The sequence below is a fragment of the Colletes gigas genome, unplaced genomic scaffold, assembly GCF_013123115.1.
Source record: "Colletes gigas isolate AHSC1104 unplaced genomic scaffold, ASM1312311v1 Colletes_gigas_Sc00030, whole genome shotgun sequence".
NCBI classification, from domain to species: domain Eukaryota; kingdom Metazoa; phylum Arthropoda; class Insecta; order Hymenoptera; family Colletidae; genus Colletes; species Colletes gigas.
This window is the reverse complement of record NW_025106659.1, coordinates 636,985-663,892: the sequence shown is the minus strand read 5'-3', so window position 1 is coordinate 663,892 and position 26,908 is coordinate 636,985. Positions and strand designations below refer to the sequence as shown.

General features: G+C 43.6%; 1 pseudogene; it reads right to left on the bottom strand.

Moving 5' to 3' along the window:
* Window positions 1–11,565: 11,565 nt before the first annotated feature.
* Window positions 11,566–26,908, bottom strand: part of LOC122401965 — a 30,385-nt pseudogene continuing 15,042 nt past the window's right edge.

Here is a 26,908-nt window from a genome sequence, read left to right as displayed (position 1 = left end):
GGTGTGAAAATGAACTAAGGCCAGCCCGGTAGAAATTAAAAACGTGACTCTACCGCGCGGGTAGCTTCATCGCACGGCTAACGAGAAGATACGACCCGCTGGTAAACGTATATATGTATAGGTATAACAGTCTTATGTGCCACAACACCTGAAGACGTACCGCTTCTTGTACAGGGTGATTCTAATCACTGGACCTACAGCGTTCTTTCAAACAACAAAAGAAATCACAACACAAAACTTTATGTCGTCTAATAACCTTTTTCGTAACATGTAAGAAAATGTTTATAATCAAACGCGTTAAAGTATTCTAGTTTTCGATGATCTCGTTTTAAAAAGATTTATATGAAAAAATTAGATAGTTCCATTTTGAGAAAAGTGCAATTAAATTCTAGAGGAAAAATTGTATCGATAGAGTGGTTATTTATACATCGATTCAGACATTAGAATCGCCCTGTATACTGGGTGCTCCTTCCAGGAATGTCGCTAAAACGAGAAAGACAGCAGTTGTTCTTATTTCTCTACAAATTATCGTCTTTCGTGTTATTTAAGAGAATACGAAACTCGTTCGCCTTTTCGTCTCGTTTTGTGTCTTTGTTTATAAATCAATCGGTTGAATGTGTAGGTACGAAGACATTCTTGCTCGTTAGAAATTAAATGAAAATATGAATCGAATGATAGCATTGTACGATAGTTTATTCTAGAATTCTTAATTTTCGTTTTATTTTGGCTCGTGGAATAGCTCTGTAAAATAGTCCCTGACGAAATTCTAGGTGAGATAGGAAGTATACGTTTTGGCAGAAATTGTCTCGAACCTAGGGTCGCTGTCCTAGTAACTAGATATCAAGGTACGTAATGGTAAAGAAATACTCGATGCGATTGAGTGGGAAATGGAAAGGATAAAAGGAAAACTGTGTAGGTGGATGCGTTTCTGCCTTCCTCCAGTTCAAAGGTATCTTTGGTAAAGCTTCTCACCATTTTCTACGGTTCCGTGGGCTGTTTTGTACTCTGCCCACTCACAACCTTGCTACAAATGCATTTTAAACGTACTATTGCAACGAAACACGAAACAGTAATAACTAGACTGCGGATGTTTATGCATTTATGGGAAATTTTAATTTTCAAAAAGCTACAGAATTTAGTTAATATGGAAGAATATAAGAAATACTTCAAGTAAGGTACAAATTATTATATCTAGGGGTTGAGACAACCCTCTACAAAGCTCCAATTTCATTAATTTTATTAATAAAAATATGAATTTGCATGAAAATCCGCAGTCTAGTAATAACATAGGGTTTGGATTCCACATAATATACATAATTGCAAAATTGTCATCTGCTCGCAGATTGAAAAGTCTAATACCTACGAGTAATGGAACTTACGTTCCTTGTTTGCAAATACATTTATAAAATTCGTTTTTCGATCGACTACAATTTATTTCTGTTCATTTTTCCAACATATAAAGTCTTTACTGCGTGCTGGTTTAAAACTAAACTCATTTAGAATATTCGAAACTACGATGCCTTGAAATTTTCAAACGGTTTAATGTTGTTTAATGGAAAACATTCTGACGTAGATAATTGTGCAATGAATTTTAATTGTGTGTATTGATAATCATAAATATATTTTATTGATACAGACGTGGTACGTACATCGAGCAGTTGAACGAAATTAGTCACCAATTGATTTTAATAAGATGTGCGAGTAGCTGAAGTTCTATTACAAAGCGAAGCGAGAAAGAGAACGCGAAGGCAGTAGAGGAGAAGGGAATTTTCACTATATTATTTATCTCAGTAACTATGAATTAGACTTTAAGTTTTGCATACACGTTTGAGAAAAGAAAGAAATATCGTGGCTTTGAATTTATTTTCAATACTTACTTCGCAGGGAATTGCTTTCGAAACGAAGTCGTCGTGGTCAAATTTGCGAGTCGGTCATATTTCAGCAATTTTGCGGAAGACCATCGGTGGTTCGAAGTTAGCATTCGAGACGACACGCTGTCGTAAAGGCGCATTGGGGTGTTCCTCCAACGGGGTGATCGGGATCGTGGATATGGAGATAGCGGCGAAGGAGGTGAAGGATGCTTTTCCATCCTTGCCAGCTTCCCAAAGGTTACGAATGACGAGGGTGGCTCGCATATATTTAACGTGCCGCTTTTATTTCGATACGACGGGGATCCAATCCCCCTCTAAACCTAAGTTGCAAGCTCTTCTCGTCTCCCGTGCGGGCTGTTCCTCGAAAATCCTCGTTGATCCATCGTGAATACGTCCCAATTTTCCTTGTTTATTCGCCCAGTGATTTACTTATACACGTACGAAATTTTTCATCGAGAACGCGTCAGAGATCGAAAGAGGCCGTGATTTATCCTTTGGAGGCTCCTGCATCCGTTCGAAGGTCCCAAAGTATATCAAAAGGACTCTGTTTCGAGTAGACAAGATTTTTTTGTATAGAGAGCAATATGCTTTAAACGAAATTATATTAATTATTTGACACAAACAGTATCAACTATTAAACTCACATATTAATTATGTGTATTACACGTTTATAAATTTTTGTGGATATTTCAAAATTGTCTCGAAATTGCTAGTCGTTTGTATTAAAATTGATTTCAACTAGAGTACCGTGTTATGAATGGCAAATTGTTCATGGCTGCCCAAATCATTATCATCATATATTAGTAATGATTAATCTATCTAGTACTGTGAATGTTTATGTGAGCAGTTAATTAATATTAAGTCTTGTTAAGTTTATATTAACGTATTCAGAATGAAATTCAATAGTATTGCTGTCTTCACAAAAATTATAATAGGACCATTTATTATGATACATTTATTTATGATTTAGTATTTTATCGAGTATAATTATTTATAGGTTATTTAATAAGCTCCCCAAATTGTCAATTTTTAGCGAAAATAAGTTTAACGATCTTTTAGCGAGATTTACAGGAGTAATACAGTAGTTTAAAGTTATCGTTGTTTGAATCAGTTCGCGTTTAGTTTGATATTTTTAGTAAATTAAAGAAAGGGTTCCCATTATAGAACACAAGGTATTGAAGCTTCATACTTACGAGAATCCCTTTCAAGTGACAGATGCGCCCTTCGAAGTGATTTCGACGACTGAACGATCGATGGAATACCCGATGAACGGTCTCGAACGAAAACGCAACGGAAAGTATGAACACGCGTATCTTTTCTGAGGATATCAATGAAGACACAGAAGTATCGATTTTTCTGATAAACTAGCGTTTAATAGAATACGTCGAAGTTTAGTACACTTTAGTTTTTGTTGTTGAGACTGAGAAAACCAAACGAGCATCAACAATTTGGGACGCAGGGGCAGAAAGGAGCGGGACGGGGGCGCGAGGGGGAGGAAGGGAAGTGAAAAAATTGGTTTCAGAAACAGGGTTCCGATAATTGCGTTTCTTTTTTCTTTTTTTTTTCTTTTTGAATCCCGGGAGGCGAGAGACGGCTCGAAAGTCGCGCGAATTTATGATTCCTCGTTCTCGTCGTGCCCACGATGGGTTCGATCGTATCGATTCGCGACTGGAGACTGTCACCGCGATTGTTCGAATGGAAGTTCATAATAACGTCATTGAAAAATTGCATCCCGAGTGATCGTGGTACGGGCGTTACCTGTGTCGCGTGATAACGCGACATCGGTCGCCTAAACGGTCGTGTTTCGCGTCTCTATGCAAATTGGCAGGTGAGCTAATATTGGAACTCGGAAATGGAATGCTCCGCGAACCGGAAATAAAATGAAATCTGGTATAATAGAATGGATATCCGCTCCCGACGACTCGTTCACCCGCGATAACGCGCGTCCCGATTGCTGAACGAATTTTCGAAAATGTCGCGAGATCGTCGCGTTCACTTTTTGCCGTTCCCTCCCCTCTTTCCCGTCCTCCCACCCTGATTTTTTTTTTTCGTCGCTCACCTCCCTTGCGATCAAACCGACGCAGCCTCGCGTTCGTTCGAAGCACAGTCTCTCCCTTCTAGCGAAACACAGCCGACTGTTCGGAGGAGCTGTCGCTTCGTTATTCGCCAGGATATCGTCCACCATGATGAAACAAAGTTCGCGACAAGACGAGGAGTACGATGATTACCTAACGATGTAAATGAATTCTTCGTAGAATAAGCGATGATATGTTATTTTTCTTACCGAAGGAAACATTTATTATTCTCAGACATTCTTCATCCGTGTTTAGTAAAAATTCCTTATCAAAGTCTCCGGGGTTTGTCTTAAAAGTAAGAAGAAATCGAACAGAACGGCTCGCAGATAGGACGAAGATTTTCATCGACGTGAAAGGGCATCGAGCGTTGCCGGTTGATTTTACGAGAAGCGCATTTCACCAATTAGGGGAGAATGGTACTTGAATCAGTCAGCGGATTACCGAAACCTTGGATGAAATTATAAACGTGGGGGTGGGTTGGTGGGTGGGGTGAGCAGGGAGCAGGATCAAAACGAGGTACTCGGATGTTTTCAGAGAAAGATATTCTTTGTTTTTCGTTTTCTTTTGTTTTTTTTTTTTTTTTTTGTTAGTTTTCTTTTGGCAAAGCCTTCTAGAGTAACGTGAACACGGTGTTATCCTAGGAGGCATTGTCCTTGGACGACGCGTTAGGAACCAAATGTTTTTTTTTTTTTTTTTTTTCTTTGTTTGCTCGATCGTTCGTACGTTTTCTTATTTTTTGTTCTCTTTCTTTTTCCTCGCATTCTTCTTCTTCTTCTCCCCTCTTCGCCTTTTGTCACGTCGTCCCACTTAACTTTTGCTTTCCCAATCTTAACGATTTTCCTGGCACAACGTGAGATTAACGCTCGCTTCGGCGGACGGCCGCTTTACAACATCGACACTCTGGCGGAACGCCAGAAACTAGAGACCCTTTTTTGTCTAACGTTTCTTTTTTTTTTTCTTTTTTGTTAAACGCGGCTAGTGAAAAAACTCGGATGCCCTGCTTATTTTCTAGACAAAGAGGAGTCTTGGTACCCGTGCGGGCTGGTACAAAACAGTCCAGTGTATCCAGCCCGTAAGAGTACGCCGGAGGAAATTCACGCGCGAATTTCGTTCTTTTTTTCTTTTTTTTGCGTGTGCGCGTACACGCCATCGTTAGAATGTGTTTACACGAGAGGAAAAGGGATTTATGTATATGGGAAAATATGTCGCATTCTTTTTTCTTTTTATCTCTTTAAGGAAGGAACTGGGGAGAGGGGAATCTTCTTTTAGTTTCATAGACTAGATCTATATAATCGTATCGTATGTATATATATATATATGTATATATATATATATCCAATAATATATATATAATATCATTATATCCCTTTTCATCATTTATATTTAGTGGTATAATTACTCGCTTAGATATGAAACCTAATAGGAACATGATTGCACCGCACCCATTTGCCGTACGATGTTGGTGCCCGTTTGCAGCTCCCTCGCCATTCTTAAATTCCTATTTACTCTTTCACTACTCTTTATAGGAATAGCGCACGTAAATATGTGCATCACTGTATGCTCGCGTATATTTATATACGTATACAGGTACAGCCATCCTTCCATGGCAAGTGTATATGCGTGTGTGCGTGTACGGGTGTATGCGTGTACGTGTATGCGTGTGGATTTGTTGGGTGTACGGTGTCAGAGTGTGTCGATACGTTTTCTCGCGCTTGCATATCTCTCTCTCGTCTTCTTCGTTTTCACTTCGCTTGCTTCATTTTTTTTTTCTTTTTTTTTTACTTTTGTTCGTCGATTTTTCTTTTCTCTATTATAAAATCTAGATGCGCGCGGGAACACGGAACCCTGTTCACGCGCGCATAACACGTATGGCACCATAAATATATATTTTGTACACAAGGGCGAGCGTAGACGGACGAGATGATCAAGAAAGAACGTTTTGATGTCTCTATCTCTCTCGTTGGTATTCGGTTTCTTTTTCCGGTTTTATAGTATTCTGTATTTTGCATATCGTTTCACTTTTTCTGTTTCGTTACTTTTGCCCGTTTTTTTCGCGGTTCTGTACATCCCCGTAGGCGCGACGCGATAGAGAGATGGATCTTCCGACGCGCGTTGAAACGTTTACCCAAAGCGAGGAAACGGCAACGAAGGAAAAAGGGAGAGGGGGTGGGGGGGTGGAAACATCGCGACGCGTGGCATCAATGAAAGCACAAAAGGGAAGAAAGAAAACGGTGAAAAAAATGTTGAATTACGCGGCACGTCTTTCTTACGCATCTCAGGTGTGATTACGAAATGACGCGTGGCTCGCGCGCCCTTCTATTTCATTTGTTTCCTCTTTTTTTTTTTTAAATTTATCTTTTCGTCGGTCTCTCTTGCGTTTATCGGAGCCGTCGGTATCGTTTCGTTCCTCGTCGAGGTCTCCCCGCGCCTCCGCGTTTTACAAAAAAAGGGCCAGGCGCGAGGCGCGAGGAGAAACGTTGTCGCATCGAGTGCCCCGCGACACGACGCTCGTCAAAAAAATCTGTCTCGCGATGCGGGGGTGTATGCACGGCGCCAACATCGTCGGGGTTCTTGAGCCGGCGTTTTGGGTACCCAGCGTCCCCGGCGGCGTTCAATGGCCGCCGTTAGGATCACGGGGCCCCATAGTGAGTACATATAAGATATACACATGGCAATCTCTCACAAGAATTAGTCGCTATCGTTATCAATTAGTATCTGTTATTAATTAATAGTCAATGAAAAGTCGCTCGAACAAATTTACAATTCAATCGGCAATAATGTAAACCGCAATAATAATGATAATATTAATAATTATAATAATTAATAGTCATAATGTAATAATAATAATAATAATAAACACCCGTCGTTTATCGCAATAATAATAATGATGATCGCAATAGTAATCTATTGTAATAGTAACAGAAGCAACCGATCGGGTCAATAATAAATACTCGCGTTTAACACATTTTGTAGAAACTCAACGAGATTAGAAAACTGAAAAACTTCCACGCCGTTTCTCGTCCCTTCTCTCGTCTCTCTCTCGAGGAATCGTGTCGGTTGTTTCTTTACGTTTATCCATCGGTGAAGTGTTTCCCAACTTCCTGCATGACCCTGTAAGAACGCCTCGTCGATTCTATTTTATTTTATTTTATTTTTCTAGAAAACAAATTTTCGATCGTTGAAAAATTTTTATCGCGGTGATTCACGTTGGCAACGAAACGTTACGGGAACCGGTAGAGAGCGACACGATTCGCCCCCGATCGACGAGAGAAACGGAACGCGGCGTCGCGCTAATTCTCGCAACATAATAAATAGTTTTCGCATTTTTCATTGCATCTGTCTCTTAGTCACTCCTTAAATTATCCGCACACACTTATCACTCATTCATTGTTGATTTTAGGAACAGCTAGTAGCGAGGTTCGGTTACTCTATCACGCAATCTCCCGTACTCGAAACTCAAAACGCCAAAACCGACCAAGTTTTGCGTACACGCGCACGTACGTTGCCGCGTTTTGAGAATTCACGCGCGTATGCGATATATCGACTCGAGATGGTTCTCTCGAAGTTCAATGTATATGTCCCGTGCGTGTGTCTGTGTAATTGTGTACGCGTATGGTCACGTGTCTCTGTATGTGTGTGTGTGTGTGTCGCGTATACGTGTTCGTTACACGACTGGTGTTCCGCGTTGAATTCAGTTGCGCGTCCGTCGATTTCTCACTGATCCTCGTGCGCAGACCGCACGACGACGAATCAATTACAAAAATTAATCAATCGGTGTATACATATACGTGTGTTTCTGTGTGTATAGGTGTGTTCGTGTACGTGTACAATTAAAAGGAACACGATATTGATTCTTTGTGCGCCAAAGTGCATACCTTTTCTTAGAATGTACGTTAGAAGGAACGCATCGTCCTACGAAAGTCGCGCCTCGTGCTATTATATAACATTAGTGATATTAGTTAAGATCGACGAGACAGTGAAACCTACAGCATCTCGGGGGGGAGGGACCGCTACGATCTATATTCGATTACTCTACAAAGTTTAATTAGCCCGTGATCACCAGATAATAACAATTGTCCATATTTTGCGAGGTATCGGTTACAAAGGTATGTTCGATTCGATGCTCTGAACACGATCAAAAAAAGGATCGCCGCGGAGCAACGCGATTAATCGGGAATTTCCAAAATTTCCATCGATCGTTGTCACGTGTAAGATGTGTATCGATATCTTCGTGTCTGTGTGCCCGCGCGTGTGTGCCTTGTGTATGTTCCGTGTACGTGTTCGCGCGCGTGTGTGTGTGTGTGTGTATTGTATTCTCTTTAGTTTAGTTCAACGCTGTAACGTTTTACATAGATAATAATAAATACATGACCACATATATGTAAATATAATGTTGTAATCTATAATAATAATAATAATAATAATAATAGATAATAGATAATAATAATAATAATTCAAATATAATATTAATAATTGCCGTTATCAACGTTACATTAGAAAAAAGCATCTTTTGCAGACAGGAACCTCGAGTTGCTTAGTACCTTAGAAATAGTTATTACATCGTGTTTCGTTCGACTTGACGACCACTACGTTTGCACCTGCTTTTCACCTTTCGTCACCTCCTCCGCCCCCCCACACGCCAACGTTGTTACCCTTGCCCTCTCTCTTCTTAATTTACTTTCCGGACCGAATCGATCTGCTCGTTACTCTGTCCTTTACGCCTTTGCTCCGCCATCGCTATTTTTTTTTTTCTTTCTCGCTCTCCCCCTCTGGACGTACAAACGTTTCCGTTGCGTGGTTTCGTGAATTCATAACGCGACCTTTAACGTGTCTACGGAATACGGTGGCATTTCCGGCATCTCTCATGCGCGACTTGTGCCGATCGCGCGCAACTACCCCTCGTCGGTTCGATCGTCCGATTCTATCACGTGATTGCCATCGTTCTTAGCGTTATCGGGCGCGAAGCATCTCTTTCTTTTCATTTTAAACGTAATAAACGCGACGTACGTACGCGTGTATACACGTTATCGTTTCGGATAGTACCCGCGAGGATTCTAGTACGTTACAACATCATATATATATGATATATATATATGATACATATACATACATATATATATACAATATATATATCACACACATATATATTTATCTACTTAAATATATATATATTTTATTCAATCATTTTATTCATTTTATTTATATATATATGTATATATATATAATTTTCATATATATATATATACTTATGCACGTGTGTGTGTGTGTCTGTGTGTTGTCTACAAATGCATATCCTCCCATCCCCTTAATTCTACAGTTTAGTTGTTAATTAACCGTAACTTACGAGCTAATAGTGAATTCTTCGTAATCTCCGAACAGACCTTTACAAAACCCTTTATCCGTCGATCGAGAGACGACGTTCTCCCACCCCCCGCGTTAATCCCAGTGCTGTTCGTGTTCTAGTCTCGCACCGCGTCGTCTTGTTTCCCTTCTTTTCTTTTAAAGCGCGAAACGCGTCCGATACTCCCGTCGTTTTTCGCGCCGAGCACACGTCGGTCCTTCCCCGGAAGAGGAAGGACGAAGAACGCCTGAGCGTTCGTTCCTCGCCGTCGTCGATCTCAGCACTGACCTCCGATCGCGGTTTGATAACGCCTGACCGATTCGATCGTCGACCGTTCACTAGCAATGATTATTACAGCTATCGACAGCTATAACTATTACTTTATTACTATCATTATTATTACTATGTTTATTATTATCATTAATATTATTATTAATCGTTTTTTTGTTGTTTAGCGTTATTAAATATAATTTATTAAATATAGGAACCATGTTGCTGGGTCTTGCTCGTTCGTAGAACGCGAACCGCGTCGCCAGTCGGGCATCGGAGCAACGTTGCCCGCTCGCGTTTCCAACCGTCTCCGTTTCTCGCGTGTGTCTGTTGTGTCTGTGTATAGCATTTTCGAAAAAACGTCCTCGACATCGTTTTTCTCTCCGTGCGTCGTCGCGTCGTTCTCACCCAGAAAAAGGGAAAAAGAAAGGAGAATACGTTAAAACTCGCGCGTCGATAGCGAAACGTCGTATCTGCTAAAACGCCATCCAGCTACGGGGTTGCCGTGCCCTCACCGTCTCTGTGTCTATGTGTGTGTATCTCTGTGTATGTGTGTGTGTGTATTTTTAAATGTATACACGTATACATGTATACTATACTTACGAAACGCGTGTATGCACGTGTGTACATGTCGAGCGAGTGCGTGCTAGCGTGCACATGTGCGCGTGGGCTTTCGTTCGAAGATTCCTCCTGCCACCGTAATTTCGAGGGTCGTAGGTCCGTCCTTGAACCGACGGCGCCACAGTATCGTTCTAATTCGCGCCATTTTTCTTTTTTTTTTTACCTCGATCGAGTATAAAGGAACGCGGCGGCGGCGGCGTCACCGCGCTCGAGAACCGGTGCGCTTCAACAGCAAAGGCGTTCGCGTGGTCATTGTCGTCAACGACGCATCCCCTCGCATCCTTCTGACATACACTTTCGCGTTTCAACCACCCATACACAAGCACGTAAAAAAAGAAAGAGAGAGATAGAGAGACAGAGAGTGAAGATTCAGATGAATATGTACGTACGTATTCGTAATGATCGCGGCGCGTCAGTCGCGCGAACGTCGCGCAATCTACCCTATAATCGCCGCGCGCCTTAATGTCTGCTCTTTCTTAGTAACTTTTTTTTTTCTTCATTAAATTTTTATTATTACTTTACATAGGAACGTTTAAGTCAGCCCACCTCGACGCGTCAACCAGCGTCGTCAAGGGATAGTTTCTCTTACCCCACCATATTTTCTCCTCGTCTCTCGTTTTCCCGTGTCGGTCGAGTCTTTCTCCCCGCACTACGAAGCGAACAAACCATACTTTCACGATCGATGGATTCGTTATATCGGTTTAACGGGCGATCCGCCAAAGAAAGCTCTCCCCGATCCGTGCGACACACGTCGTTCGTTACCGTTTACGTTTTCTTTGTTCGTTTTACTCGTATCGTTTTTTTTTTTTCTCTCTCTCTTCATTTTGTTCTCGAATCTCTCTTTTTTTAATTATTTTCAATCGAAGGAACTTTGGTGAGCGCGCGCTGCTTGGTGGCGCGCCAGTCGCAGTCGCCGCAATAAAAACTAATTAGTCGAACTGGTAGTGCGCGACAGTGGCAGTGCGCAACGTAACTTAATAATGAAACAAGAGAGGTTCGCGTGCGCCCTCGTCGTGATTGGTCCACCGTCCACGCGCGCGCGAGTACCTGGAGCCGGAGATTCCGCGATGCCCGGAGCGGAAGAAAAAAACGCTCTCCTCCCCCAACCCTCATCCCCAAAACCCACCCTCGTTTCACACCGACGGTCTCTGTCTAGGTTGGAACCCCCCTGCCCGTTGTCTAGCCGGTTAGGAACGTTATTTTTTCGTTATCGAGTACCTCTCTCGATGAGCACCCATCGAACACTCTCGGCCCATATTCCTCTTTCTTCGCTCTTGTTCGTCCGATCCGGAAGAATCGCATCGGGACGGGATCAGGCATTTCACAAGTTCCAATCGCACATCCTGTCGCCATCCCTCCGCGAACGCTTCCCAGCTGGCCCGTGCATTTAGCGCGCCCCGGCCAAAGCGGCCACCTCCTGGACCAGCTTCTGCCTCTTCACGTCCGGAGCGTTGTTATTGTCCGGGTTCGATCTCTCGTTACCCTGGGATTGGCCGGTCGTGCTCTCAGCGGCCGCACGAGCAGCCAGCAAGGTGATCTGATTGACGACGTCCTCCATCTCGTCTGTGAGCGGATGCACCTCCTCGTCGCACTGCGCCCCAGATTCCCCGTCAATATTACCGAACTGCTGTTGACGCTGGTGTTGTTGCTGCTGTTGCTGGTGGCGTTCCTGGCTGGCCTCGAGCCGCGCTCGATGCTGCAACGTCTCCGCGTGACGACGGCATTCCTCGACGGTCGCGTAGGTCCGAGCTGGTGTGTTCCCCTCGCACAACGTGCAGCCGTAACGAGATTGCACGAGACGCAGCGCGCCGCGACGCTGCTGGTTGCCCAGATAACAGGAGCGCTGGTGCGCGAGCAGCGTCGACTCCTGAGGATAAGCTCGGCCGCATCGGCGACATACAAGACACAATTCGGTTTCCACTTCGCGACAGTGCTGCGGCGGGCCGTTCTCATCGGAGCCGTACGGAGGCGTCGGCAATCGAATCGTCTCCAATCCAGGGTGATTCGGGTCCTGTTGCAGGAAGGCCTGCATCAGAGACCGCGGCACCTGGACCTGCGTACCGCCTTCCACGTGCAAGGACATCAGACCATTCCCGTGAATGCCGCCGCTTAAACCTGGAGCCGCTACTGAAACCAAACGACGGATCGACGCTGTTAGGAAACTGTCATTACAGCTCACGCAGGATTTAAGATATATTATACTTGGTCACGCGCTTAGCGAAGTTTCCATAGTTCCGTTAATATTTTTATTTCGGTAGCTAGCTAGCAAGGAGTGAACTAGGTAGCTAGCAAGCAAGGAATGAGCTAGCTAGCTAGCAAGCAAGGAGTGAGCTAGGTAGCTAACTAGCTAGCAAGGAGTTGAAACAGTTGAGTGGCGAGTAGTTCTCACGATTTCGATCATTTTCTGCGCCAGAATTTTTAATTCTTTCTAGATACGGAACTATGTAAACGATATACTCTAAGGCCGTGGCCACATTGAGAGCGGTAAAGCGAATAGCAGCAAAGCGACAAAAAGAAATGGAACCTGTAGATTTATATAAAATAGGCTGAAAAGGTTCCATTTCATTTTTGCTGCTTATCATTTTAGACATACGTTAGGAAATTCTTGAGGAACACAGCATGCAGTTGCGCGTACAAACACTTATTTCATCATTTATTTCTACGAAAAGTGAATCTGAATATTCTGAGGGGGGTTTTCAGCTTTCCTCGCTACGAGAGTCAATTGGTTTTTGGTCCGACATGGTATTGTCTATGGTCCGGCAAATGAAATAATTGACTTGGTTGGAGGGGTTCCAGGAACGAAGCACCCGACTCTATTAGTCTCGTTGGTACTTTCATTAAATGTTGTTGCACTCTAAGGATCCGAACTGCCTAGTCGGGACATCGGTGAAAGAGTTCCCTTCGAAAGGGCTATTAACGAGTTAGGTTTCGCATATACTCTTCATACAAAACTACAAAACATCTCAAATTCCTTTCCTCAGTGATCAGTTTACCCTGACTCACACCTGAATCTTGACCACTGACTTATTTTTGGAAGCTCTCTCTGTCTCGCCCTTTCCCTCTTTTCCAACCCTGCATATATATATCCTGCACTTTTCCCTAGATGAAGATTCTGATTCTTGGCAGTTTCACGAACGCGCAAAGTTTTAGTCTAAGACTACGAATAGCCAATTGTTTTTGCACCACACAACCTAATAGAGTGTTATTAAGAGGAATACAACATCTTGCTTGTCGTTCAGACCAGGTTCAAAGGTTTTAGTATTCTAGAAATATTTTGCAATTGCGTTCATTTGTTTCGATATATTTTGACAGACGCCTGAAACTGGGGAAATTATATTTCACCGCGCCTATACATAATCGCTCTACAGAACGATATAGATAAAATGGAACGGGCGCGAATCAAATTTAATAAGTCCGTTGTTAATATCAGAATATGAGCCAAGGCTGCGCAGATAAAACGACTCGTATCGATTACTTGCCGCGGACAGTTATGCAAACCGAGTCCTACCAACTGGTAGAAAGCTCTTGCAACGTTGGTCGCAAAATTACCGAAATAACGGTCACCGCGACGATGTAGCAACATGGAAACATTTAATAAACACCGGTACCAAACAGAAAGTTTTACACAATTTCTTATCTTCTTTAAGAAAGACATCGGGGACAAGCGGACTGAGGTTCCAGTACGGTCGAAAAAATACTCTCTACGCGATCGTAAATATTTTAATACCAATATGTACACAAACTTCGAAATTATATCTGCCTTACAAAAATATAAACAGATCCCTCTGTAGAAGAGTTGATAAAAATTTCAATCCCAAAATTAAACACTGCGTGAGAATTTCTCTCGATCCTTAAAAATTGATCGCGAGCGTGAAAAATCGCGCAACGGCGAACGGTTATGATCGATTCGAGGCAACATAGTTGTGATAATAAGACCACCGATGCAACCGGGCGAAGAATTAACGCGGAACCGTTGCTCGGTTCGGCGGGACAGGTAAATCGGTCGGTTATTAGCCCGTCGGCGGGGCGAGAACGCGTATTAACGGAATAATTCACGCGAGTCGAGGTCCGTGGCATTCCCCTGTGTCGAGTCGACGGATCGGGATATATCAATTATCGTCAAGGCGGTTCGATCGTTCGGATCGTCTTCTGGTCGCGCGAAGGGAATGTCGCGTCGTTTGGTAGGCGATCGCGAGGGTAGTAAACATTTTCACGTAACGGGCGGGGACGAGGAGCGTGAGAAGGAGAGGACGTTGTTGTTCGGCGTCGATTAGACGGGTTGACAGGTTTACGCAGTGACGCGCATGGTTATATCGCGTATCGTGTATCAGACGAGGAGTCGTTACGAGGCAGGAAGTGTTAATGATACCCCTGCTCATTCGCTGCCCGCTCGCTTGTAATTATCGAGCTTGGTGGGTCGCGGTGCAGCCTGGACGAGAGCGGAGAATCGGGCAGGAAATTATCCACGTCGCTCTCCCTCGATACGTCTATTCAACGGGAACAATGGAATTGATAGTTGTCGGGACCCCGAGGACTCGGAACGATTTCTCGTACCGCGCGACGATGAGAACCCCTGGCGCGCATGGACGCGCTCTGTTTGACTAACGCTTCTTTCTGGTTACCTCGCGGCCGTCCGGATTATGGTCCGCCGCGATCGTAAGAGCAAATAATCCGCGTTTTTATGTCCCCGTCGTCGAAGGGATCGTTTTTTCGCGAAGGTGAGGCCGTGTAGTAAAGAAAGGTGAAAAGTGTTACGGATAAATGGCGGGATTAGCGGAACGACACTGGCCACGGCATAGTTCTGCCGGGCTCTTCCGATCCCCGGTGCACCGTGGCGTTTACAGCGAACGCGTTACGGAGTCGCGGGCTAATCTGCCGCGTGAGACGTCGCGGCGATTCGATTTTCCCTCTTCCCTGTGATCGTTCTGACCGGCGATCGCCGCGAATTGCTCGTAACTCGCCACGGCTGGATGGATATTATTAAGGAATTGAAATTCTATCGCGGATTAAGAGGAAACGCGAGACCCGGTAACTGGTTAATCGCGTCGACGACGCCGCACCGTCTCGACGTCGACGCGTCGATAGTTTCCTCGAACGCGACGACGCTGCCAGTATGTTTCGAGAAACGATCTTTACGTAATACGCGCCGATCGGTCTGCCCGAACGAAAGGAAGCGAGAGTCAGTGAACGTTTCGTAAGATTGGCTCGTTAACAGGCATCTTCTCTCGCCAAGGCCACCGCCTGGACCCCCGTTTGCAACCCCGAATCAAATAATATAATAAGGAAGACCGTTAAGTAACGCGCAGTATCGCAGCTGCCCGATCCGTGTGACACCCTTGAAACAATCGGTCCGACCGAAGAGAGGGTTATTACTCTTAATGAGCACTGGTTATTTCTTTGAGTGGCTTTGATTTGTCCTCCCTTCTGCCCAATCTCCTGCTCTTCCACGCCTGCTGCGCTCACGATCAACATCGCGTTACGTGTATTGTGTACGTATCGCCGCACGTGTGTTCAATTTATGCGCGTAAAACACACGTTCCGGGACGCACCAGCACACGCGAACGGATAGACGGTTTTACACGCGCATCGCTCTTGCCTCGTCTTCTTAGAGGGCAGAGGAGCTCATTTGCGTACGGATTGAGATAGTAGTGCTTCGGTACCACCTCGATGTGTGTTTTTGTTTAAATGTGTGACTACGTACGAGATTCTGATTGCCGGCCGCTCCCAACTTCCAACGGTTCTCAAACTCCACGTCTACGCGTCCTCAGACGAAACTACATTTTTTCTCAATTCTACTATTAAGAAATTTCTAAATGAACTTCATCGTTCTTCGATAGGGATTTGAATAATAATATTTATTGACCCCCCAATTATACGAATTTAAAAATTTATACTGTCAAACATTCTATATTTTTAAACCGTGAAAACAATCGATGGTAGAAGAATTTTAAACTTCACTCCAAAGATCGTCTTAATTTTAAGCTATGTTCATCATTGATACTTCATTAAAGACCATGTGCAAAAATTTCAATTATCCGCCAAATTTTCTTTTCAAAATATAAACACAAGATTAGATTATATATTACAGAAGAAATTGTTAAATACCGAATTTCAAATCGTTTTGCTTGCTCGAAGCTTTAAGGCACCAAATTAGCTGAACGTTGGTCGATCAGTTTTTGGCGCAATTGTGAACGTAGAGTCGAGGAGAGATAATTATCGTAAATAGATTTTTAAGGATTCCTAAATGAATCATTACGTTTAACGGGTTGAGGAGCACTGAGACTAAGATAGCCGCGACACATGCTGGAAATTTGTTCGGCGGGAATTTACGAGCGAGTTTCCGTGTCAGACGCAATACCGTGGGCTCCGCTGGTAAGTAGGTATATGTATGTCTGTATATCCTGACAGCTATAAACTCGCATTCGAAGGGCGTCGAACAAAATAATCGGGAATGTCGTTAGCGCCTTCAGGAATTTTAATGGATGTCCTGGAGGAGCGTAACGACAAGCCGGAGTTTGTCAAATTGAATCTGGTTTGCTAAGCCGACCGAATACCCTCGAATCCGCTATCGAGCAACTGCGATTAACCTGGATTTCAGATGCAATTTTAATAGGTTTCGCGTGAGCGTAATTAACGTAGCTCGGGCCTCTGAAAATTTATAGAATTTTTTTTACGCGCCTTGATGGGAATATAATTCTTTCGAATTGGTACCCAACGGTGACTTTCCGATCGTAGATTGCGAAAGATTCGTATTTAATTATTAGAGAGAGAAGTCGAAACTCGGGATCTGCTTATGATAATTACGCGCAGCATTACGTTAAAAGAAAATTACAAATCTGTCGGGCTCTGAATTCCGGAAACGTCTGATGCAACTGCTGGTGTAATTTAGAAAAAGTGCTTAAATCAATTATCTGTAAGTATTTTTGATAAAATATATGTACAATAGACTCAATACTCTAATAGGATTAACGTGACTTCTTTTTATTATTCTACTATGTTTTCAGAAAACAAGAAGCCACAATAATTTCATTTTATTTGTATTCTTGACCCTGAGCTAGACATTTACAGTCATCGTAATTTTAATTTAACGTTTGATTAATCTCTGCAGAGTTCTGTGATTTTCACTACAAAAAACCCTGAAGGAAACGTCTATTGTTCCAAATAATAACGCTTCTTGAAGCACTCTGCATACTCGTCTCGATGTTCTACCAGATCGTCGACTATAATTCTATTTTCGCTTCCGCGTGGGTAAAAACCAGGACCGCGAACAGGTTAAGGGTCATTCACACGGCAAGTTATCGGGGCCCAGTACGAAATTCGTACAATTTGATCCGGCCTGACGATGGTGGTCCGTACGGTATTAATTTTCGCGCAATCTTCGAATGGTTGATCGACGCGAGATCGACCGGCGTAGGATCGCCGGAGAGCGGCGTGGAGTCAATGCCACGGTCGGGATCGATGCATCCGCGCATCCATAACTATGGTACGCGAAGTATGCAACAACTGTGCATTCCACATATGCTCGCTGGCGTGTTCTCACGTGGTGACCACCGCACACCGACGTAGGAAAACACGGTGCGAACGTGGGCGTGCATTCCTGCCTTCGCATTATCTCCTCTTCACTCTCTTTCATTTTCTGTCTCCGTCGGGACCGCGGGGGCCCCTGGTAACCCGTCCTCCTTCCCGTCCCCCTCCCTTTCCGTCGATCGCCTTCCTACGAGAGGAACCCTTCCTCCTCTTTTTATTCCACATCCTGGCCCGTTATCGTGGATACCACGGCCCAGAACGGCTGTTTCACACCTCCGCTCCCGCGAGAATTAGGAAATAAATTAGCGACCGGGCTAATTTCGTTATCTCGCCCGACGCGAGACCCTCCCGCTTGAGACGTCAAGGGACCGATGTCCGAGTCTTCGAACTGCTGCCCGGACACGGTTTCAGCCGTGTCCCAACGCCAGGATCAATGGCTCTTTGCTCGTTCTCCGTTCCGTTCCTCTCTCTTCTTCCACGCTCTTCTTCTTTCGCTGAACGTATCTCCGGATCAGCGAATGGTACTTCGTTAGAAACGGTCCGGTTCTGATTGAGATGGCAGTAGATGGGCCCGTGGAACGGTCTCTCGTAACAAAAAAATTCTCCCCTCGATCCGCAATTGTCCACCTGTACCTGCATTTTGACTTCGCTTCTCGGAAACCCCTACGAAAACTACGCGACATATTTTTCCTATCGAATTTATATGTCGATATATAATTGGACGACTGTTCCAAGACTGACGATCCATAGATCGTATGTATTATCCAGGTTGAGTTAAAAACTTGGACAATAAACTGACACGGTTACTTTTTGTTGGAACCATACTCTCTGGACTTTTCAATTGAAACAAATTTCATCGATGGCTAGCATGTAAAATACCGATATAAAATATTTGGAGCAACCCATAGCTCGCTTTTATCGTGAGATAAGCGCTTTAATAAATTCCAGAGTAGTAATTTATGTTAGTAAACGGACGACGTTCGTGTCGAAGGGCCCAAATTTGGGTTGGACGGTTCCGAGTCACCTGGCCAGCAGTTTGACGTCGATACCGAGTACGACGTTCGTTGTAGGGTCTCCCAGCGCATCCCTCAGGAAATGTTGGATGTCGAGGATCACGAGGAAGTCGTAATTTCTACGAGAACGAGGCAGCCGAATGAATCGACGACGGCTTATCTCCCTGAACGGCTACAAAATCGTTTCGTACGCGTATCGGACAAGATAACGGCGGCGCCGTATCGATAAATTCCGTTAATTAATTATTGACGTGTCCCGGGGCTATTTTCGCGTCCATCGCATGCGAAGGTAGACGGGTCCCTCTTTTCCTATCTTTCTTTTACTTAATTCCCATTCCGGACTAAATCGTGTTTGTCCCCTTTGTGGGCGGCGAGAATTATTCGACGCGTTTATCTCTCGACTATTTTCTTTTACCTCCCCTGGCTGTTATTGCGTATAACAAACAGAAATTATTACCGTAGATAAAAATTCAACGCCTGTAGCCATTTGCATTTCTCGATGATTCGATTTTCGATTTGCAATGGAAAAGTACAGTAAGCGCTTCTTTCATAAAATTAACTGTGAACAAAAGTCGATGTAGTAGCAACTGTCTTCGCTTTTCCTGCTGTAACGCGGTTAGTGTACCTGTGTACGCAAGATTGAGCCATCGCGCTTCTTGCTCCACATCGAGCCATTAATTTCGCCCCGTTCGATAATTTATCGTTCGAGTATTATTTAAAGCGGTGGCTTTCATAACTTATTGGGGCACGCTTACTTTCACGCGCCTCGAAGACGCAACGATCGGTCCATTCATTAGACGTAATCGCGGCGTGAAAGTTCGTCTCGATCTGAACAAGTGTCGCGCGTCCGGATAATGGAAAGCAACGATTACGTCGTACTCGCGACACCGAATCTCGGATATTGTTCGATGCAAATTCCCGGGCGATTTCGAGGCAGGTGTTGTTTTCTCGACATCTGTGTACACCGTGTCGACCGAACGGTAGGGATTAAGCAAACATTTTTTTTACGAGCACCGAGGGAGATGCAAGTGCCCATTCGTTAAATACTTTACGCGACGCGATATTAATTCGCGTATCGATAGTCGGCCGCCTTATCGTTGAATTACGTCGCGTTGCATAGGCAGGATGGAGAGAAATACTGGCTGTCGAGCGTGCGAGTCTGTTGTCCGAAATTTAAGAACGCTGCACCACCTGTACTTTCGTGTCACTCATTAATGAATTCCTGCTTAACTGCCGATTGATATCTGAGAACGGTGGTCGAGTGATTTAGGGCCTCTCGCGACGGTACATTGCTGGACAAAAGGACACCACGCTTCAAAATTAATCTAATTTTCGTTAAAGTTCAATTTTTTATTCATATATACAATTACTCTAATATTCGAATATTACGATAGAGTTGAATTCCGATTATTTGGCATACTCCGGACTGGATCAATGCTGGAAAATTAGACTATACCTGCGTATGAAGTGATAAAAACGAGGAATATAATCTTTTAGGAAAAGAATTTTTTTCTCAAAAATACGTACGATTTCGGGGTTACGTTTATTCACCGAAAATGATTGTAATTGACCCTTGCAACCGAGAATAATTTTTCCAGAACGATTTGAAATTTTTTAATTTTGTCGAAAAATTTGTTCACCTACTCGAATTTTTTTCTCGAAAATGCGTACGATTTCGGGTGTATGTCTATTGACCAAAAATGATTGAAATTGGCCTCTGCAATTGAAAATAATTTTTCCAGAACGATTTGAAATTTTTTTTTTTCGCCGAAAAATTCAGGCACCTACGCGTTAGAAAAATATTCGATGAACGGAAACTCCATCGAAAAAGATGGTTAAATACGGAACGAAATAGAACATATGTTTCATGTACGAATAGATATGAGTCAGAATCGCGTTAGGTATTAGGAGTCATATCTGAAGTCACGTATGTAATGATATAATAATACATATTTGAGGTACTAGAGGGCAATGTGTAAAATTATATATCATCGAATATCACGTACGAACTTGATTTATCAAATGAAATATAAAAATACTTTCGACTGGCAACATTTAGTTACGATTCACGTGACATTGCAACTAGAGCCCCCATTTCGCGTGAAATTGAAGTTGTACGCATTGCAACAGGTGATTTCAAGGCTGCAGCGCCTTATTTCACGTACATTTAATACACGCGTGTTCAGGATTCAACGTATTTCAACACGCATTATTATCTTTGTGCGTTAGCCATTTTGTCATTCCTGTTTTACTTTCGAGGTAATATGTTCGCAACTATTTTTCAATTTTTAACATCTTAAATCGCAGTTCAGTTGTTCATGGAAGATCACATATTTATAAATTTACAATTTATCCACAAAATTATAGCAACGACATTACGAATACGACTATTTTTTATTTCATATTTCCACAGCGTGATATCTTGATTCTTTTTCAAAATCTAACCCATCTGTGGAATCATCTGATGATAAAAATAAAATACGTGTCAAAACGGACCCACGTCAATCTTGCAACACTATACGAATACATAAAACAAATAAAAGTAGCGTTGAAATTAAGGGATGGGTCGCTCGAGTCCTCAAAATCACTCAGAAAGATTAGAAACGACGAGAAAAGACTTAAAAAGAATTCTCCCTTAAATGCACTCGAATCAAGAGACCACGAGCGTGTATCCGAGCTTCCGTATATCCGCGTCACGCGAAATAAGGGGCATTAGCGTCTAGCCGTGTTCCCTGGGATGATTTTCACGGCTGCGCGTGTATTTTAATACGCGCCTAGGATCGTATCCTCTAATTGCAGTGTCATCGTTATTCCCCCCACGTCGGAATACGCGTTTCAGGGTGCACCGAGTAGCCAGGTTATTAAGGATTTTCCCATAGCGAGAGTCGGCTTGACCAAGACTCGCGTCCTATGACAGTGTTCCGGAGATCTTTCTTCGCACGATCGTCAGCGGGATCCACCGAAAGCTGGGCCCGTATTGAGTCTGCATAACGCGTAGGGTGCCGCAGAAGCCAGAAGGTGGAGTTTGCTGTCAGGTACCCGATTCCTCTGCCCGTAACGAAGAGGTAGAGAGGTCTTCGACCGGTAGCCTAAGTCGAGAAGCAGTCCCTAAAGAGGCACCAGGGTCATTAGCGAACGGAACATTTATCCTTGTCCCTCTTTGTCGCTTCTTCTCTTTCTCTTGGTCGGGTGTTCGCACTTGATTCGCCGTCGGTATCAACGGGTGCCAGGCAGGAAGACCCGTATTATCGAGTCAATTGTCTCTCACCCTCCTCCCCCGGGCAGTTCAGCTGACTATAAAATCATTATCACCCGTCCACCACCACCGTCACCAACCACCAACCTTCCCCCCTCCATCCCTCCCAGCCGTTGCTTCTCTCTCGACGTTGAACGCTCGATTATCCCATTAATACGACGGGTCCGTGCGTCCATCCGTCCCGTCGGATCTTTAATTATTTAAATGCAGAGCAACACGGAGCCTCCAAAGTCAGGGGCGGATCTCGTCCGCGCAGATTCACCTCCGATCTGCTCGCGTATTTCTCAAATTCCTTTCGAAGAACCGTCTCGTTCGTCACCGCGATGATCGTTTCCAGCTTTTAACCCTGATCCGTGCGCCAAGTTTCTTTGCTAATCACCTTAAACAGCTTTTAATTCGATCACAAGACACCTGTTGATTTATTCGTGAATTTATTTGTAAATTTTTTATTCTCAAAGTATCTAGATACGAATTTAGCTGGTTCTGTGTATCGTGAACAGGGAGCAGAGAAGCTCGTGGCATATTTAGATCATCGATGCCAACGAGGTTTAAAAGAGCCGTCGTTTGCGGATTATTCAGCATCGGGCGACGTGGGTAACCAGACGCGTTTCGCTTCTCGTTGCAAATGGGTTAATAGGTTAGGAACGATTCGAATTATAGGCTAACGTGGCGATTGCCGTGCCAGACCATTTCTTGGCACGGCGGGAAAAATGTTCGTTTTAACGAAACTGGAGTACGCAATGTGAGCCAATTTGGTAAATCGTGATTACTCCATTCAGGCCTGCTCGCAAAGGTGATACGTCGGGAACGCGGGCAATTTCGATGGACGCGAGCAGTATATCCGATAACGATCTGATATTTGTCTCTGTAACCGCGTACCGCCCTGATACGCTGAAACCAATACCCTTGGAAGACTTGGCTCGACGATTCTTAACTGCTACGCGGGCAAATAAAAAGGTTTTCATAACTCTCTGCCCCCGTGGAACGAGGAAGTGCGTCCGGCATTTTAACTTGTCGACGTCAACAGATGTCTGAAAGACGATCGTAATATCAATATTATTCCGCTCGTCGCCATTATAAATCGTTTCAAACGCAATTAATCATTCCGCGCGCTTAATTGCCCGCTTTTGTCGAAAACGGAGTGGGAGAATTTAGAATAGGTCTCGATATTAAGATGTCTATTTATGTCTTGTAATTTTTAATATTCTTTTCAACGTTATAAACTGTTCAATCTTCCATTTTTTGAACTTTGAAAACCGGTTCGATATCAACGCGAACCGTCTAATTTTATAAAGATTTTATGGCGGACGCGAGATATAAATAGGGGTTGCGTGGTAAAAGAGGTTAACAAGATTCTGGAAAAATTAATGAACGAGAAGAATCGAGATAAGAAAAATATTTTCCCTGTAAGTGGTTCAATCTATATTAGCGATACTTTGGTTTCAAAAAAATGTATAAATATCAATTGGTCGAAGGGCGGTTACGCGATAATTTCCCCTCGAGCAGTGTGTTAAGAATGGCGGATAAATAGCGTAAGAGCGCGAAGGTAGATGTTGCTGAGCACCGAACGATAAATACTGCCTGCTTGTTCCGATAATTAATGAAATAAGATTAACTATACATCGTGACTGTTATGACCGCGTACGTCACCGTGACCATAACGGGCATAGAACGATTGTAACTATCATTAAGCGAGGATTTAATGAGCGAGGCGTGCCGGACGTGGGAAGTCGTCTATCGTGCGGTAATTATCGTGTTGTAATAGGGATCGAGAACAGGAGTGGACTACGGGCATGTGACCGCTTCGCCACTTTGCGCTCGGGTACGCGACAACGAGATCGTTTTACGAAATCGCAGCAATGGCTGACGGCGCCTGAAACGTGGGAACAGATGAGAATGAACACCACAACGTCGATGATCGCGACGGTACGCGTTAAATTATTTCCAACAGAGATACACATTGGCTTTAAAGATATCTTTTCGTGCGAGACACTGGTGTAATTACAGTGTTCAGCAATTCGTTTAGCAACGAGTGATCGTTCATGAACGACGTCGACTATTATTACCGATGATTGCTATGCCGTTGGACGGAAAAACGACGCTCCGAACGCGTCGAAAAGAGTAACGACAGGTCTTCGGAAAGGGGTGAGCATCGACGGGAAACGTCGCGACGCGGAATTAAGAGGAGATTTCGGTATTAAAAAAAAGAAGAAGCGACGCGATAGGAAGGAACACCCCTTTAGCGACATCCCCGTTTACCATTCCACGAGGATGGTCGGGTTCTTTAACTGACGCCACGTCGGCGGATTAGGTCTCGTTAGGATATCGCGGAGTCGTTAAAAATAATTGTCAGTCGGATAATTAAGGGGTGGAGAGACCACCCCTCGGATGGCGAGGGAATATTTTTCTTTGCCGGAGGAGGAACGATTTCCACGGTCTGTTTCTTAGACCTAACTCCCCGAACCTCTTATATTTGCCTTCGCGTTCCCTTCTCTCTTTTTTTATTCAATCTTCGCGCACAACGGTCTCCTTCTCGTCAATCTGCTTACGTTCCTCCTCGAGCGGCTCTTTATCCGCGGTCCGTATTTTGTTAGCACATCGTTAGGAAGCCCGAAAGGGGGTGCGCGTTTTTCCTTCTTCTTCTTCTTCTTCTTCTTCTTTTTTTTTTTTCGTTCGATCGAGAGAGGGTGAAGGCACGGAAGGTGGATTCTCGAGGCTCCGGTTCAACTAACGGGGCCGTGCATCGCTTGTTACGCAGATCGGACGCGCTCGGAATTGAATTTTTAGCGAAGGAACGCGCCGCGTTGTTTGTATTCACGTCTGCGTGGTATACATCAACCTAGACTAAACCTTATAAGAGCAACGACGGTTACGTAACCCTTTAATACCATGGCTAGCGAAACCATCGCGCGTTTACACGTTTCCCGATCCTTTTGCTATTTTATTGGCTGATCGAACGAAAACTAAGACGTGGTATTTTGTCTAGCTATTATGTAATGGCCCCCGGTTAAATTAGCTGAACTTTTGATATGATGTAGTTCATTATGTCTTGATGAAAAGTTCCAATGGGCCAAGCTAGTAAATTGAACAGTTTCCGAGATACGGAGGATCAAAAGTCAATAATAGTATGCCTTATTTTAGACTACCATGTTTGAGCATATTTGAGTGTAAGAAGCACTGTTGTACACTGTTCATTTATTTGACTTCTTCAAACTCAATAGTAGTACTGTGGGCCCTTAAATATTACCCCTTGATCCTCTGACCCTCTGACTCTCCCTCAGGAGTAAAAATAAAATGACGCCAAAAAGGTAAAAAATGGTTCTCTTTTTCAATGTACAAACATGAAGCACTATTATTGACATTTGATCCCCTATATCTCGGAAACTGTTCAATTTACGAGCTTGGGCCCATTGGAACTTTTCATCAAGACATAATGAACTACATCGTATCAAAAGTTCAGCTAATTTAACCGGGGGCCATTTTCCATAAGATCTGTGCGGGGTCCTTTGTTTTGTATTCATATAGAAAGGAAACATCACGGAACGAGAACAACGCAACGTAATAACTTTTCAGACGGACGGATAGAAATGATAAAGATCCAGATCGACGTCGGATCGGAATTTGGCACGTTCAGACGAGAGGGGGAGCAGAAAGAGAAACGCACGGTCGTCTTTGCGGAGGGGCGGTTGGTTGCGTAAACCCCTCGCGACGAAGGATGACTGGGTAGCATTGTAAATATTAATGCGGCGAGCTCGGGGCAAAGAAAAATATTTGAATAATAATTACCGGAGGCACCCCCCCTCTGGCCCTTGTTACGCCCTCGTATAATAAAAAGGTTCGCGGGAGGAAGAAGACGCACGCGAAGACGGGGTCGCTACGAGAATTTTCTAATTAGGAGGATCCGGAGTCGGATCCGCAAACAATACTAGAAGCAGCGGTTCCTCGTCTTTGCGAGACACTCGAGGTCCTCCCGAGGAGAAAGATTTTAATATCCAAGGCTTCGACCGTTATTATCACTCCCTTATTTCCGTCGCAAAGGAAAACAACGAGCGCCGCGCGGCATTGGAGGAATCTCGATCCCCGTAATTTATGGTTTGCCGGAATAAGGAAACGATCCGCGATTGACGATTATTCGTTAAAAGTTTATTCCCGTCAAGCATTTTCGTTTTCGACTCTTTGTATCGAGACTTCGTTAAAAATCTTTTACGAATTTTCAGGATACACTCTGTTCGGGAGAAGTCTGACATAGACTGACCTGAGACTACTAGGAGTAGTCCTGTTTTAACCCCTTAACGTTCATGCTCGAGTCTGACTGCTTTGAAAAACAATATTTGTTTAATCCAACGGTTTAAGGGATGATAATATTTGTTTTCCTTCAAATTACACGTTAGATACAACATTGTAATTAACAAAACTGAATAAAGAAAACTGATCATTGTTGGTTAACCCGAAAAATATGAGCGTCAAGGGGTTAAGTACTCCTGTTTTAAAAAGCAAAGAATTATTTGCTGCATTAGTTATTAATACCGAAACTATGATGAAATATGCGTAAATATATACCCGTTGCGTTTCTGCGTTAAATAAATCGCCAAAAGCTCGATACTCGCGTGTTTCTATTTACCTTGAAGCACGCAAGATTATTCGTCGAAATTCCATCGCGTAGGCAGGTCGTTTTCTACGATGTAACTAACTTTAAATTATGTGCCAATAAGGAAGTCTCGCGGAACTTGTTGAACAGGTAATCGATACGCGGGTTTAATTACTGTATCGTCTGTAGAATAAGACGAGTGTGAATTTTACGACAAATACGCCGGCGCGACGCGAGCTTGAGTTATAATTACCCGCTTATTTGTTTTTGCCACTCGGTATAAATAGGTTGACTCGTAAAAAATCTAGATATACACGTACGAAGAGTGGAGGAATTGGTTGTCGCG